Below are 15,247 nucleotides of genomic sequence, written 5' to 3'. Positions count from 1 at the left end.
CCGCTAAACCTTAACCTAAACCGGGTTCGTAAACCCTACCCAACCCTCCCTCTTTTAATCTTCTTTACATACAATTTTCCAATAAAGTTAGTTTTTAATAAAATCAAGTCGCAGAAGACAAAAGGAGAACTCCAACACCCCTCCCCTACATACCAGCTACATAAAGTGCATTCGGAAAGTATTCAGACCCCTTTACTTTTTCCACATTGTGTTACGTTACAGCCTTATTCTAAAATTGATTAAATTGTTTTCCCCCTCATTAATCTACACACAATACCCCATAATAAGAAATCAAAAACAGTTTAAAAAATAATAAGTATCCAGACCCTTTACAGTACTTTGTTGAAGCACCTTTGGCAGCGATTACAGGCTCTAGTCTTCTTGGGTATGACTCTACAAGCTTGGCACACCTGTATTTGGGGAATTTCTCCCATTCTCCTCTGCAGATCCTCTCAAGCTCTGTCAGGTTGGATGAGGAGCGTCGCTGCACAGCTCTTTTTAGGTCTCTCCAGATATGTTAGATCGGGTTCAAGTCCGGGCTCTGGCTGGGCCACTCAAGGACATTCAGAGATTTTGCCCGAAGCCACTCATGCATTGTCCTGGCTGTGTGCTTAGGGTCGTTGTCCTGTTGGAAGGTGAACCTTTGTCCCAGTCTGAGGTCCTGAGCGCTCTGGCGAAGGTTTTCATCAAGGATCTCTCTGTACTTTTCTCCATTCATTTATCCCTAGATTCTGACTATTCTCCCAGTCCCTGCCACTGAAAAACATCCCCACAGCATGATGCTGCCACCACCATGTATCACCGTAGAGATGGTGCCATGTTTCCTCCAGACGTGACGCTTGGCATTCAGGCCAAAGAGTTCAATCTTGGTATCATCAGACGTGAGACTCTTGTTTCTCATGGTCTGCGTCCTTTAGGTGCATTTTGGCAAACACCAGGCAGGCTGTCATGTGCCTTTTACTGAGTAGTGGCTTCCTCAATGCTGCAAACATTTTTGGTACCCTTCCTCACATCTGTGCCTCGACACAATCCTGTCTCTGAGCTCTACGGACAATTCCTTCGACCTCGTGGCTTGGTTTTTGCTCTGACATGTACTGTCAACTGTGGGACCTTATATAAACAGGTGTGTGCCTTTCCACATCATGTCCAATCAATTGAATTTCCCACAGGTGGACTCCGATCAAGTTGTAGAAACATCTCAAGGATGATCAATGGAAACAGGATGTACCTGAGCTCAATTTCAAGTCACATAGCAAAGGGTCTGAATACTTATGTAAATAACGTATTTCTGTTTATAATTTTTATAAAATTTGCAAAACAAAACTGTTTTCGCCTTGTCATTATGGTGTATGGTGTGTAGATTGATGATTTTTTTTCATCCATTTTAGAATAAGGCTGTAACGTAACAAAATGTGGAAAAAGTGAAGGAGTCTGAATATTTTCAGAATGCACTGTATTCATTCAGTAGACACACACAATTTACAGGACAATCTAGGGTTAAGTGTCTTGCTCAAGGGCACAGCAACAGATTTTTCACCAAGTCGGCTCAGGGATTTAAACCAGCAACCTTTTGTTTACTGGCCCAACGTTTTAACCGCTAGGCTACCGGCTGGTGTACACAGTGGTAGAGATCCAAAGGACATGTGATGTACAAGTTAAGTTAATTTGAGGATCGGGGGTGTATAGGCTGTCCATGAAAATGTTCTCTCCACCCAGCTGAAAGGTCTATTTATTCCTTGGAAGCATAATTAAGGAAGCTGTAGTAAAACTTGCCGTGACCATAGCAACAGAACCGACACGCCACCTATACTAAAAACAAGAATAGATATGTTTTTCTATCTGGAAAATGGATTCAGCACACTGGCTGGCTCACAGAGGAACCATGACCAGTTGAAAGACAATAAAATKTGTTTTAGTGCTAAATATAACATCCATGTAAAATATGTGGGAATAGAATTCTGAGTGCTTTGATACAAACTGAGGATTGACACCAGTAGCAAACATCAGGAATCAAAAAAGCCTTTGGTTGAGTTGATTATTATGTAATTGGATAATTCACTCCCTGTTGTATTAAAAGGTTTATGTTACAATAACATTAGTGGTAGTTCATACTGTTTCTATTTGCCTCAAAGTTAAAAACTCTGCACTTGGCCTGATCGAAGTGCTATCAACTGGAGTTCAGGGAGTAATTGAACAATAACCCTGGGAGACACAAGTAAAAACATCRGTTAATGGTCCAATTACCACTGTAGTGTAGAACATCACTGTGGGCAAGGCTGATTCCCACTGCTGCCCACCGAGATTAAAAGGTAGCAGAACTAAAGCTCGATAAAAAAGCGAGGGTATTATTAATAACATGTTTGTTGGTTTATTTGTTTGTTAACATTGTGCTGGCTGAATGATGACGGATGTACAGTATAATTTTGCTCTCTGCGTGTGCTTTCCCCTATACCGAATACAGGTAACTGCCAAAATAAAAGAAACACCAACATAAAGTGTCTTAATAGGGCATTGGGGCACCACGAGCCGCCAGAACAGCTTCAATGCACCTTGGCATAGATTCTACAAGTGTCTGGAACTCTATTGGAGGAATCCATTCTTCCACAATAAATTCAATAATTTAGTGTTTAGTTGATGGTGGTGGAAAACACTGGTACATTTTTATACATGACCCTAAGCATGATGGGATGTTAATTGCCTGGGAATTGCTTAGGAACCACACCTGTGTGGAAGCACCTGCTTTTGGGTCTCCCGGGTGGCGCAGTGGTCTAGGGCACTGCATCGCAGTGCTAGCTGCGCCACCAGAGTCTCTGGGTTCGCGCCCAGGCTGGGCTGGGTTCGCGCCCAGGCTCTGTCGCAGCCGGCCGCAACCGGGAGATCCGTGGGGCGACGCACAATTGGCATAGCGTCGTCCGGGTTAGGGAGGGTTTGGCCGGTAGGGATATCCTTGTCTCAGTATGTAAAAAAAWAAATGTAATAAAATGTATGCACTCTACTGTAAGTCGCTCTGGATAAGAGCGTCTGCTAAAATGTAAATGTAATACACTTTGCCTCCTTCGTTTACTTAAGTGTTTCCTTTATTTTGACAGTTACCTGTAGATAAATTTTAGCCTTGCAATCACCTACTGTTTTGAAACATTGAGTTGAGTTATGCAAAGCAAGGACTTTGGATAACCGTCAACCCCATGGCCATGTTCCCTCCAATGAATGGTCTTTATGTTTGAGGAGAGAAAAGATAATTATATGTCTCTGACTGACGGCTGCCTCTACTGTAGTCACACATTTCGGATGAAGGGGCATGTCTGAGTGACATACAGTAAATATATAGTTTGTGTGCATATCTATACATGACAACGCTAATGACAGAGGTCCATGGTACTCAATGACATGTGATGAACATACACTACATTACCAAAAGTATGTGGACACCTGCTCGTCTAAGGTCTCATTCCAAAATCATGGGCATTAATATGGTGTTGCTTCCATTCAGCCACAAGAGCATTACTGAGGTCGGGCACTGATGTTGGGCGATTAGGCCTGGCTCGCAGTCAGCATTCCAATTCATCCCAAAGGTGTTCGATGGGGTTGAGGTCAGGGCTCTGTGCGGACCAGTCAAGTTCATCCACACCAATCTCAACAAACTATTTCTGTATGGATCTTGCTTTGTGCACAGGGGCATTGTCATGCTGAAACAGGAAAGGGCCTTCCCCAAACTGTTGCCATAAAGTTGGAAGTACAGAATCGTCTAAAATATCATTGTATACTGTAGCATTAAGATTTATTTCACTGGAACTAAGGAGCCTAGCCCGAACTATGAAAAACAGCCCCAGACCATTATTCCTCATACACCAAACTTTACAGTTGGCACTATGCATTGGGGTAGGTAGCGTTCTCCTGGCATCCGTCAAACCCAGATTAGTCCGTCGGACTGCCAGATGGTGAAGCGTGATTCATCACTCCAGAGAACGCTTTTCCACTGCTCCAGACTCTAGCCGATGCTAGGCATTGTGCATGGGGATCTTAGGCTTGTGTGTTTAACACCCTTGAAATTACTCAGACAGCACCAGTCCATCTTCGTTTTAGTAACTTTGAGGCTCGGTTGAATGACAACTTTTTTAGTTTTAGTAGTGTAGGTTTTATATGATAGCAATCATGGAACTGACTGACCTCTTGTATGACCTCATTCTCAACATTGTTTTTTTTTTAAAGATAGTGTACAATTTCCAATGCTATTCATCCCAATACGAAACAGTGCTTTCACAAGGAATTAACACAATACTCCAAAATATTACTTCTACAGGTATTTGACTCAACATTTTATCTTCTTATAATACAATTTTTGCTTCTTATAATAACATATGTCTTGACAGAGTCACATTAGTTTCTACAAGGTCACATTCGTTTCCACAAGGTCACATTAGTTTCCACAAGGTAACATTAGTTTCTACAAGGTCACATTAGTTTCCACAAGGTCACATTAGTTTCTAAGGCACAACATGTGCAGCTGCTCGGCCATGGAAACCCCTTTCATGATGCTCCCAACGAACAGTTATTGTGCTGACGTTGCTTCCAGAGGCAGTTTGGAATTCAGTAGTGAGTGATGCAACCGAGGACAGACGATATACACTGAAAACCTGTGCCAAGACACAGTTACAGCGCCGTGAAAAAGTATTTGCCACCTTTCTAATTTTCTCAACTTTGGCATATTTTTTATACAGAACGTTATCAGATCTTCTACGAAAACCTAATATTAAAGGGAAACTGAGTGAACAAATAACACAACAATTAATACTTATATAATTTATTTCATAAACAAAGTTATGCAACACCCAATGCCCCTGTGTGAAAAAGTAATTGCCCCCTTAAACCTTCTGGCAAACTTGAGTCAAGTTTTTTGACAAGATTGGTCCCATTATGTCTGGCAAAAACCAAACAGTGCAATTCCACAGAAAGAACCTCATAAAAACAGTCCAGCATGGTGGTGGTAGTGTGATGGTTTGGGGATGCTTTGCTGCCTCAGGACATGGATGACTTGCCTTAATAGAAGGAACCATGAATTCTGCTCTGTAACAGAGAATTCTACAGGGGAATGTCAGGCCATACTTCTGTGAGATGAATCTGAAACGCAGCTGGGTCGTGCAGCAAGACAATGATCAAAAACACACAATCAGGTCTACATGAAAATTGTTTTAAAAAGCAACAGATTTTACATTTTGGAATGGCCTAGTCAAAGTCCAAACCTAATCCCAATTGATATGTTGTGGCAGGATTTGAAACGAGCAGTTGCATTCTGCATGCAAGCCGTTCTGCATGCAAGAGTGGGCCAAAATTCCTCCACGGCGATGTGAGAGACTGATCAACAACTACAAGAAGCATTTGGTTGCAGTCATCATAATAGCCTAACCGCCGATAAAGCAAAATTATGGACTAAACGTTCAAATCCTGTTGCTGCAGGATTATTTTGCTGCAACAATACTGGTCAAATTAAGATCCTACATCTTTAAATCTGCAATCTGAAAGGGAAGGGCACTTATTCTACAAATATAACACATATTTACAGTATATGAGTATAGCTATGGGTACCATTTAAGTGAGCCTATCGTTCAAACCCATGGCGAACATGGTCATCAAAGATTGGAGTGAATTGGAGGTTTGACGAGAAAAGCAGTATTTACCATGTAGTTGACAAAATCCAAACTGCTTGTGGGAGTAGGCCAGTGGAATCCCAGACGACCGCTTGTAAAATACTTTCTGGTTATCAGTGTTGAACTGTTGACTTTTAGGTGAGTATATTAATTTGTATCAGATAATTGAATCATGAAAGTTGGTAAACAAGAGGATCCTGTATAGTCAGTCAACCAGAGTAAGCAGGATTCTGACATAGCAGTCATACATAGCAGTCAACCATGATCTGTTTTCTAGACCTGATATTATCAGCCAAGCAGTAGGCATAATTCCAGTCAGTATTGATACTATAGCTAGATAAAGTAAACAGTTAGCAGAGTCCACCATGTGATGTAATACAAATATGAGACAGGTTAGATATACTGAGACAGGCAATGGCAGTATTACATTTTTTAAAGACTTTTCATTGTTATGTAGTTTGAAATACAGTTCTTTCCAAACCCCCCCCCCCCCAAGATATTTCAACCTCAAAAGGGGCAAATGCAGGGCAAAGATCAGCTGTTTGTAGGGAAGATGTATCCATTGTATGGTTTGGGATAAATGACGAGAGAGCAGTAGATGGCAAATTTCACATTCTGCTTTGATATGTCATTTCACATTCCGAGGCCCCAAAAAGAGAGCATAACCATCTCAGTATTGTCAGGGAGAGGGGGGTGGGATTCACATTTCCACACAATGGTACACCTGTTATCCTATTAAGGTGAAAATCTATTGGAAATCTGGACTGTTTCATTCCCAATGTCTTAAGAATATTCAGTAACACTCCACAGTTACTCTTATACCTGTGTAATAACACGTTCCTTCTCAATAACATCTTGTTGTATAGGATTGTCTTCTTGCTGATCGTATGACGAGCTCTGGACCACAGCAGGCCCAGTAGGAGGCAGTGAAGTTTAGCTGTCATCCACCTTCTCTCGGTCAGTCAAAGTCCTCAAGGTGTTATTCTATCTAGGGGACATCAGTAAGATATAGTCAGTTGATCTTGCTCCCTCAATATTTCAATCAAGAGATTTTAAACACAATGCATCCACGCAGTATGGTGGATCAGCAAAGATATGAGAGCAGATTTTAACTGGAATTGTTCACCAATACTGTATTAAGTCTGTCCAATAGCACAAACGCCTTAACATATCACACATTAAACTTTTGATTTGTGTTTGATGTCAGTGAAATMCACATTTAGAAACGTAGGACTAATATGTTTTTGTTGTTGAAAGAGCTCCCGGTGCTCTAACACCCTTGGGGACTAAAGATATGTGATAAAGCTGACAAATGAGGCTGTCCTAATCTCTTTTCCACAGACAATGTGAGCTAGATACAGCTTCTCACTTCACAAGCTTTCAATAAAAAGGAGAGCCGGAGATAGGGTGACTATCAGTTATAGTTATTATACTTTTTTGGGACACAAAGAGATCCATCTACAAATGTGTCTTTCGTCCAATAAGTCCTGTTTCTGAGCCTCTGAGGGAGAGAAAATTATTCCTGACTTGTAGAGTACAAGTAGGCAGTTTAGAAAAAGACTCCCCACAAATCGCCAGTTTAGGAAAAAGTCTCCCCACAAATGCCCAGTTTAGAAAAAGACTCCCCACAAATCGCCAGTTTAGAAAAAGACTCCCCACAAATCGCCAGTTTAGAAAAAGTCTCCCCACAAATCGGCAGTTTAGAAAAAGTCTCCCCACAAAAGCCCAGTTTAGAAAAAGACTCCCCACAAATCGCCAGTTTAGAAAAAGTCTCCCCACAAATGCCCAGTTTAGAAAAAGACTCCCCACAAATCGGAAGTTTAGAAAAAGTCTCCCCACAAATCGCCAGTTTAGAAAAAGACTCCCCACAAATGCCCAGTTTAGAAAAAGTCTCCCCACAAGTCACTAGTTTAGAAAAAGACTCCCCACAAGTCACCAGTTAAAATAATTACCCCCCACAAGTTGTCAGTTTCCAAAAATACTCCATTTAAATTACCCATTTAGAAAATGACTACTCACAAGTTACCAGACACACGTAAAATGTCTGGTATTAGAAGATTTGGAGGAGATTAATTCATTCTAATATGTCCCCATCTATCCAGAACACGGCAAGACAATATTTTTCTTCTAGATTATTTATATCACCACAGATTCAGCATCCCATTGTTACTCAGAGTCTGCCATGCAGGTACGCTCTCTCCTCGTGATTTCACTGATGAATGCAGGACTGGCTCGGCTGTCCTGGGAGGCCTTTTGTTTTGCCCAAATGAAAGATCCATTCATTTATAACATGCTGTTTTAATCATTAAAAACAGCCATATGGCGCCTTCTAAATAATTACCACCTGTAATGCGATGCATTAAGAACAATAAAGATTATACGCTTAGCAGCTGTTAAAAAGAAAACTTATTGGCGACTCATTACATCTCTGCTGTCACCCCAGATTAATGTAAAAACTGTTTATCCAAGTGATGGGCTTGTTGTTTGCTGTATGCATTTTACATTTTATTTAGTAGTATGAGAAAACCATAACTTCTAACCCCTCAAATATTGATCAGAATGAAAAAGTTGTTTGAAAATAATGACTGACTAGTAACTATACAGGAATTTAGTATATAATTGAATCTCATACTTCAAAATGCGATCATTATAAACACATCTCTGGATATGATCATGACAACTTTAAACATATTGAATGGACCCCTTTCATTTCAAAACATATAATTTTCCACAGTGCATAATAGCACAATCATGACAATGTTTTGGCTGATTTCAATGCAGTACAGCTATGATATGCTGTTGTACTGAAGAGTCAGGAGATTCTACAAGAAGCTTTAGAGGGACAGGAGCCTGTCTGCGGCCTAGAATGACACATTGACCTCACAGAATTGTTTCTCATTATCAAAAGATAAGCCTAACCATTGTTACATCTCTTAATTACATCATTCTTTAAATTCAATCTCAACATGGATTGAGATTCCCTAATTTCCTCCGACGATCACAGGGAAAAACTCTTACTCTTTCATCTGTGATTAATGCAATTTACAGGCTTTGCATTCCCAGTGAGATTCAAACCAGTAGAAACACGCAGATTGGCAATAGCATCCGTCTCAKCCTCTTTCTTATGGAGATCAAACAATCTAAACTCATTAGGATTAGGTTTGCACTTATTTATGCACAACCCTGCGATTCTAGGTCTAAGGCGGGTAGAGGCAGGTAGGCTTCAAGGGTGCAGCTGGTGGATAAGACTCTTTGTTCAACACAGCCATAAGAATGATGATGATGGGGTTTATTTCTAAATGGTGACCAGTAGATGAACTCCCTAGAACACAGAGATGGGCTGTTGTTATATCCCCCTTGGTAGCTATCTTGGAACTTGGATTGCAGGGCCGTCTTGTCTTTTGGATAATAGGCAGTACATGAATTATACTGTAATTTGAAAAAAATGGAAAGGGAAAACACACACTAACACCCATTAACACACACACACACACACACAAGCACAAAGTCAACAGTCAAAGTTGCTGTTCTAATATACAGTTGAAGTCGGAAGTTTACATACACCTTAGCCAAATACATTTAAACTCAGTTTTTCAATATTTCTGACATTTAATCCTAGTAAAAATTCCCTGCCTTAGGTCAGTTAGGATCACCCTTTTATTTTAAGAATGTGACATTTCAGAATAATAGTAGAGAGAATGAATTATTTCAGCTTTGATTTCTTTCATCACAATCCCAGTGGGTCAGAAGTTTACATACGCTCAATTAGTATTTGGTTGCATTTCCTTTMAATTGTTTAATTTGGGTCAAACGTTTGGGTAGCCTTCCACAAGCTTCCCACAATAATTTGGTGAATTTTGGCCCATTCCTCCTGACAGAGCTGGTGTAACTGAGTCAGGCTTGTAGGCCTCCTTGCTCGCACACAGTTTTTCAGTCCTGCCCACAAATTTTCTATAGGATTGAGGTCAGGGCTTTGTGATGGCCACTCCAGTACTTTGACTTTGTTGTCCTTAAGACATTTTGCCACAACTTTGGAAGTATGCTTAGGGTCATTGTCCATTTGGAAGACTTTAACTTCCTGACTGATGTCTTGAGATGCTGCTTCAATATATCCACATAATATTCCATCCTCATGGTGCCATCTATTTTGTGAAGTGCACCAGTCCCTCCTGCAGCAAAGCACCCCCACAACATGATGCTGCCACCCCCATAGTTCACGGTTGGGATGGTGTTCTTGGGCTTGCAAGCCTCCCCCTTTTTCCTCCAAACATAACGATGGTCTTTATGGCCAAACAGTTCTATTTTTGTTTCATCAGAGCAGAGGACAATTCTCCAAAAAGTATGATCTTTGTCCCCATGTGCAGTTGCAAACCATAGTCTGGCTTTTTTATGGAGGTTTTGGAGTTGCTTCTTCCTTGCTGAGCGGCCTTTCAGGTTATGTCGATATAGGACTCGTTTTAATGTGGATATAGATACTTTTGTACCTGTTTCCTCCAGCATCTTCACAAGGTCCTTTGCTGTTGTTCTGGGATTGATTTGCACTTTTCGCATCAAAGTACGTTMATCTCTAGGAGACAGAACACGTCTCGTTCCTGAGCTGTATGATGGCTGCGTCCTCACATAGTGTTTATACTTGCGTACTATTGTTTGTACAGATGAATGTGGTTCCTTCAGGTGTTTGGAAATTGCCTCCAAGGATGAACCAGACTTGTGGAGGTCTACAATTTTTTTTCTGAGGTCTTGGCTGATTTCTTTTGATTTTCCCATGATGTCAAGCAAAGAGGCACTGATTTTGAAGGTAGGCCTTGAAATACATCCACAGGTACACCTCCAATTGACTCAAATGATGTCAATTAGCCTATCAGAAGCTTCTAAATCCGACATAATTTTCTGTAATTTTCCAAGCTGTTTAAAGGCACAGTCAACTTAGTGTATGTAAACTTCTGACCCACTGGAATTGTGATACAGTGAAATATAAGTGAAATAATTTGTTGGAAAAATGACTTGTGTCATGCACAAAGTAGATGTCCTAACCGACTTGCCAAAACTATAGTTTGTTAACAAGAAATTTGTGGAGTGGTTGAAAAATTTGTTTTAATGACTCCAACCTAAGTGTATGTAAACTTCCGACTTCAACTGTAGCTATCATTTGCTAGCTAACCAACAACTGTAACTATGAATTTGAGAGACAACAAGTACTCATTGTGCAAATGTATTGATGTTTTCAATAAACATCGGAGATTAAATATAGTTTACACGTTGTCAACAATCTAAGCCAACCCTGTCTGTTTTGCCCCATAGTTGTGCACACTTCTATTTTGTTGCTTAATAACCAACCCATATATACACAGGTGAGGATGAAATGGAACCAAAGCCATATCCTAATGTAGAGCACAACAATTTACACTCATTCTTTCAATCGGGGGGAAACCCGATAAGCACAACTGGGTTCAAATACATGTGTATTTGTTTATTTGGGTGAATGTATTTTCAAAGAATATTGCCCAAATCAACTACTTCTACTAAAAGTATTTTCAAATAATTTCATATATACAGTATAGCCTACTATTTGAAAGTATTTTCAAATTCTTATTTCATATACTATTTTCAAATACCTGGGTTAAATGCATGGGAGTGTACTTGAGTCAGTGTATTTGAGCATTTTCAAATCCTGCCAATACTTTCCAAGTGTATTTCCAAATACATTCCAATATTCAACTACTTGTCTCAAATAAAATATCTGAATACTTACTTCAAATTGTATGTGAAAGTAATTGAGATATTTGAAATAGTATTTGAACCCAGGTCTGCCAATAACAGAGAGATGTTTGAAGCAAGCATCATGCTCACCATATCAGTAACCAGCAGCTCAATTTAGTAAAAAAAAAAACGATTTAAACCCACTGACCAGATATTACAGCTGCCTGGCCATGGATCCCTAGGCGAGGCGCCTGTAGCAACCTGCAGATGGAGAGAAATTATATCTTAATTAAAAGTGGCATCCTAAGAGGCCCAACAGGGCATTTCACCAGACGTGACTGGCTCAGTTAACCCTCAGAGTCCCTCTGACTTGTACTGTGGCAGACAGTTCAGCCTGTTATGTTATCCCTAACATGCCCTCATCTGTGTAGAAGCATATATGAAGTGTACATAGGCCTACTACAAGACTTACATAAGGAATCATAACAGCTGATGTCATGTTATGGCTAAAAGGTCACGGCAGCTGTTATGACTAGGGCCAGGAGGTATGCCATAATGTAACTTAAGATGACAGAAAAAAAACGGTCAACGTGTCAAACTAGTCGCGTTGAAGTGTCATATGCACTATTGTAGCTTTTTCATAGAGTTAAAGTGAATTCAAGTGGCCATTCTCTTCAAGTAAAACTGAATAGGGAGTCATTACTTAGTACAACTGAATGCCAGTATAATGTGGTTGTTTTGTTAATTTCTCAGTTTCATTTCTAGTGTAAAAAACAAAACAGTTGCGCTTTGAACATCATGTTGTTTCAGCTGGTGCTAAAATAAAAAACCTAACTGTTCCCCCATCTAAACATTGGCAGTGTCAATGTGTTCCCTGTCATTTGTAAAGTGKCATATGGTTGTGTTCAGTCGTGATTAAATATTTAGAGGCTTGTTCATTGCCTGAAGCGAACTAGCACACTGTATGGAGGGATTGGGATTGAAGGTCAACAGAATTCAACAGTGTGAATTAAACATTGCGTTGCAGGAACACGCAGAAATGGGAGAGAGATCTGCCACTTTAGAACTAGCCCTGAAGATACCTTTTTCCTTCAGTTTTATTTGTTTCTCTGGTGCTGAGTTTTAATGAGAAGAGTTGTGTTGGAGAAAGGGCAACGTTATATCTGTAACTTTGTTTTAATTTTTTCATATTGTTCTCCAGTATTCTTCATTTCACAAAAGTACGGTATTATGCATGTAAAGCATAATTTTTTGTATTTACATCCTGTCCCTTGCATTCAATTCACAATGATACTTTTCTTAGTGTTTCTGGGTTTTTCATGAATGCACGAGGACTGTAAAACTGTCAACAATAGCAGATTTCTGATAGATACATACATGCCACGTCAGTGCCAGGTCAAAGCATGTGAATTCGGTATCACTCCCCTTCAAGGGTCTCCGTTGGAAGAGTAATCTCCAATCTCACCATCCAGCCCTCTTTGTGCGGTGCAACAGCAGGACGCCACCTTTTCCCATTACAGTTTGGCTGTACTAGACAGATCTACCCATTCTGGCACAGCTAGCTAGCTCATCATTCTGACAGGCTCTCTGGAGCTGATATTCATGCAGACACTCATAGCTAGGAAAGATGTAAACAATTCAATACCTGACCCAGACCTTCTGCCAAAAACCCAACCAGGTATACTCCCTTCACAGATAGATGCCTCCTGTTTTCAAAATAAGAAGTATGTGTCAATACCTGACCTTTGGCCTGTATGAGAAGAGGCTTGAAAACTGGTAAACATGCACAGTAGAACCCATCTAGGTACACATTGACAGCGTGGGACTATAACGTTCTATCTGCGTTTTTGTCAAAATGTAGTTATTGACACAGAGAACATTAAACAGAACAAGGCTATCTATATAGTACTCTAAATACCCCAAATYAGAGGCAGACTGGGACAATAATTTGACCCTGTCATTTTACCAGTAGTTTTATCAACATTTGTTCAATAGAGATGAATTACATACAGCTTTATGTGCTCAAACTAATACCATAGGCTATTTAATTTGGGGTTCAACTCCTGAGGAAGTGGAAACTTAAAACACATGAACTAGATTGCTAACTCTAAATATAATACCCACTGCTTGTAGCCATATATTAATCCACAGAAAATGTAATGTCCCAAAAAAATGCAGATGTAGGCTACTACTATAGGTCTATAGAGACATACTGTATAGACAGGGGTTAAAGCAGAASAAAAATCCCATGACTGAAACTTTTCACTGGGCACATACTGGCTGAATCAACAATGTTTTCCATTTGAATGAAATTATGTTGAACCAACGTGGAAGAGACGTTGACTTGATTGGCAGGTAATAGGCACCCTTTCAGTTTTTTATAATCCATGATTATTCATGTTGTTAAGTTTAAAAGAATACAAGATAAAAATTGATGACACTATTCAAACCAATGAGGGTYCGGAAGTTTAAAGCCAATTATATCTCAGAATCATCTTCTTGCAGATTAAACCTTATAGTCCCAATATCTCAAAATGTTGAGTGATAGAGTCTTTGTTACTGGTCATCCACCTGAACAATTCTGATACAGCAATATAAAAATACTATAAAGCATTAGAGGTCATTATTCTCTCTTAGAAAATATTTTGAAAATGTGTTTTCTCCTTCTCTACAATATATACTAAAACCTCAGTTATGGTTTGGAAAACCCCAAAGGGGAGTTAGAACATTCACTCCTCAAATAAAGCTGCCTCAGGAAAACCAAATTTCCTCACAACATGGAGGAGAATCATTCTCACAGCTGAATGAGCTCTCTTGAGAGAATCACTGACCTTTATGCGGTGTTCTTGACATCTCGTAAATTCGTAAATATGAGTAACGACTGCGAAAAATACACTTGAACGCCCCTCCAACTTGTAATTTCTAGTGGGAAACTCGTCTGTCATCCCTGTGCTCCCACTTGCAGCCCTCTGACGTCATATGTCAACAAAAAAGACAGCAAGCATGGCGGTATCTTCAGAACTTTTTAATGTTCAGAACAAAATACAAATTGTAATGCATTTCTAAGTTTTTGAACATACGCTTATATTGAATTTCGTGCATGCCAAGCATTTAGGTTAATTTACAGCTGTGACAAWTTTTTTTGTTGATACTGTAGGTAAAAGTGTTCTGTAGCCAGCTAGCCAATGATATGGTTAATTTCATCTTAGTTTTGGTTCAGAAAGTAAAGGCAGTTCTAGATATAAAAAGAGCAAAACAATCACAAGCTTTCTAATGACCTCCATGCTTGATGGTATATCCCACTTCAAAGCACGTGAATGCACCCCAACTCGTACTTACAATTACGATTTCACAACTGGTACTGTAACTACATCCTTCCCACCTGGTCATGAATGAAGCATTAGCCCATGTGGTAAACTTACCTTATTTCAAAAACAGACTGGAAATTCCAAACAACTGGAAATTAAAAGACYAAGGAGAGACATTCTCGCCCTCAGTTGACAGGAGGTTAGCTAGTAACTGCTCTATTTCAGCTGGGTTGCATTTGTCATGGGYCATGTGGTTGGTGATAGCACATTTATCTYAGAGGCAGAGGTGGGCGTCCACAGAACAGGGTGTCACCATGAGGGCGCTCGGCTTGTTAACTTAATCTGCTAGGGGGCTGAAAAATGGAGACGGTGTGTGGTGTCTGGGCGATAGCAGGAAACAAACTCRGCGGAAATAGAGTCAGAGAAGGCAAGATTAATCCCTTTAGTGAGGGAAAAGAGAAAGTGGAATGTCTGAGGGCTATCAACACCTCTGCTCCAACACGCTGGGTAATTTCATGGAAATTGAAAAGTCCAAATTGCTACAACAGTAAGGTTGGTAGTAGGAACGCAAACGTGGACTTACAATTATAAAYT

General features: G+C 40.0%; 1 long non-coding RNA gene across 1 annotated transcript; it reads right to left on the bottom strand.

Moving 5' to 3' along the window:
- Positions 1–6,157: 6,157 nt before the first annotated feature.
- LOC111978656 (uncharacterized) lies at positions 6,158–14,872 on the bottom strand. The gene is made up of 3 exons (XR_002879198.1): positions 14,768–14,872; positions 11,554–11,606; positions 6,158–6,633 (listed from the first exon to the last, which is right to left on the bottom strand). It is a non-coding gene; the product is annotated as an uncharacterized lncRNA (long non-coding RNA).
- Positions 14,873–15,247: the final 375 nt, after the last annotated feature.

The sequence above is a fragment of the Salvelinus sp. IW2-2015 genome, linkage group LG18 (genome assembly GCF_002910315.2).
Source record: "Salvelinus sp. IW2-2015 linkage group LG18, ASM291031v2, whole genome shotgun sequence".
In the NCBI taxonomy this organism is placed as follows: Eukaryota; Metazoa; Chordata; class Actinopteri; order Salmoniformes; family Salmonidae; genus Salvelinus; species Salvelinus sp. IW2-2015.
This window is presented reverse-complemented; position numbering and strand designations above follow the sequence as displayed.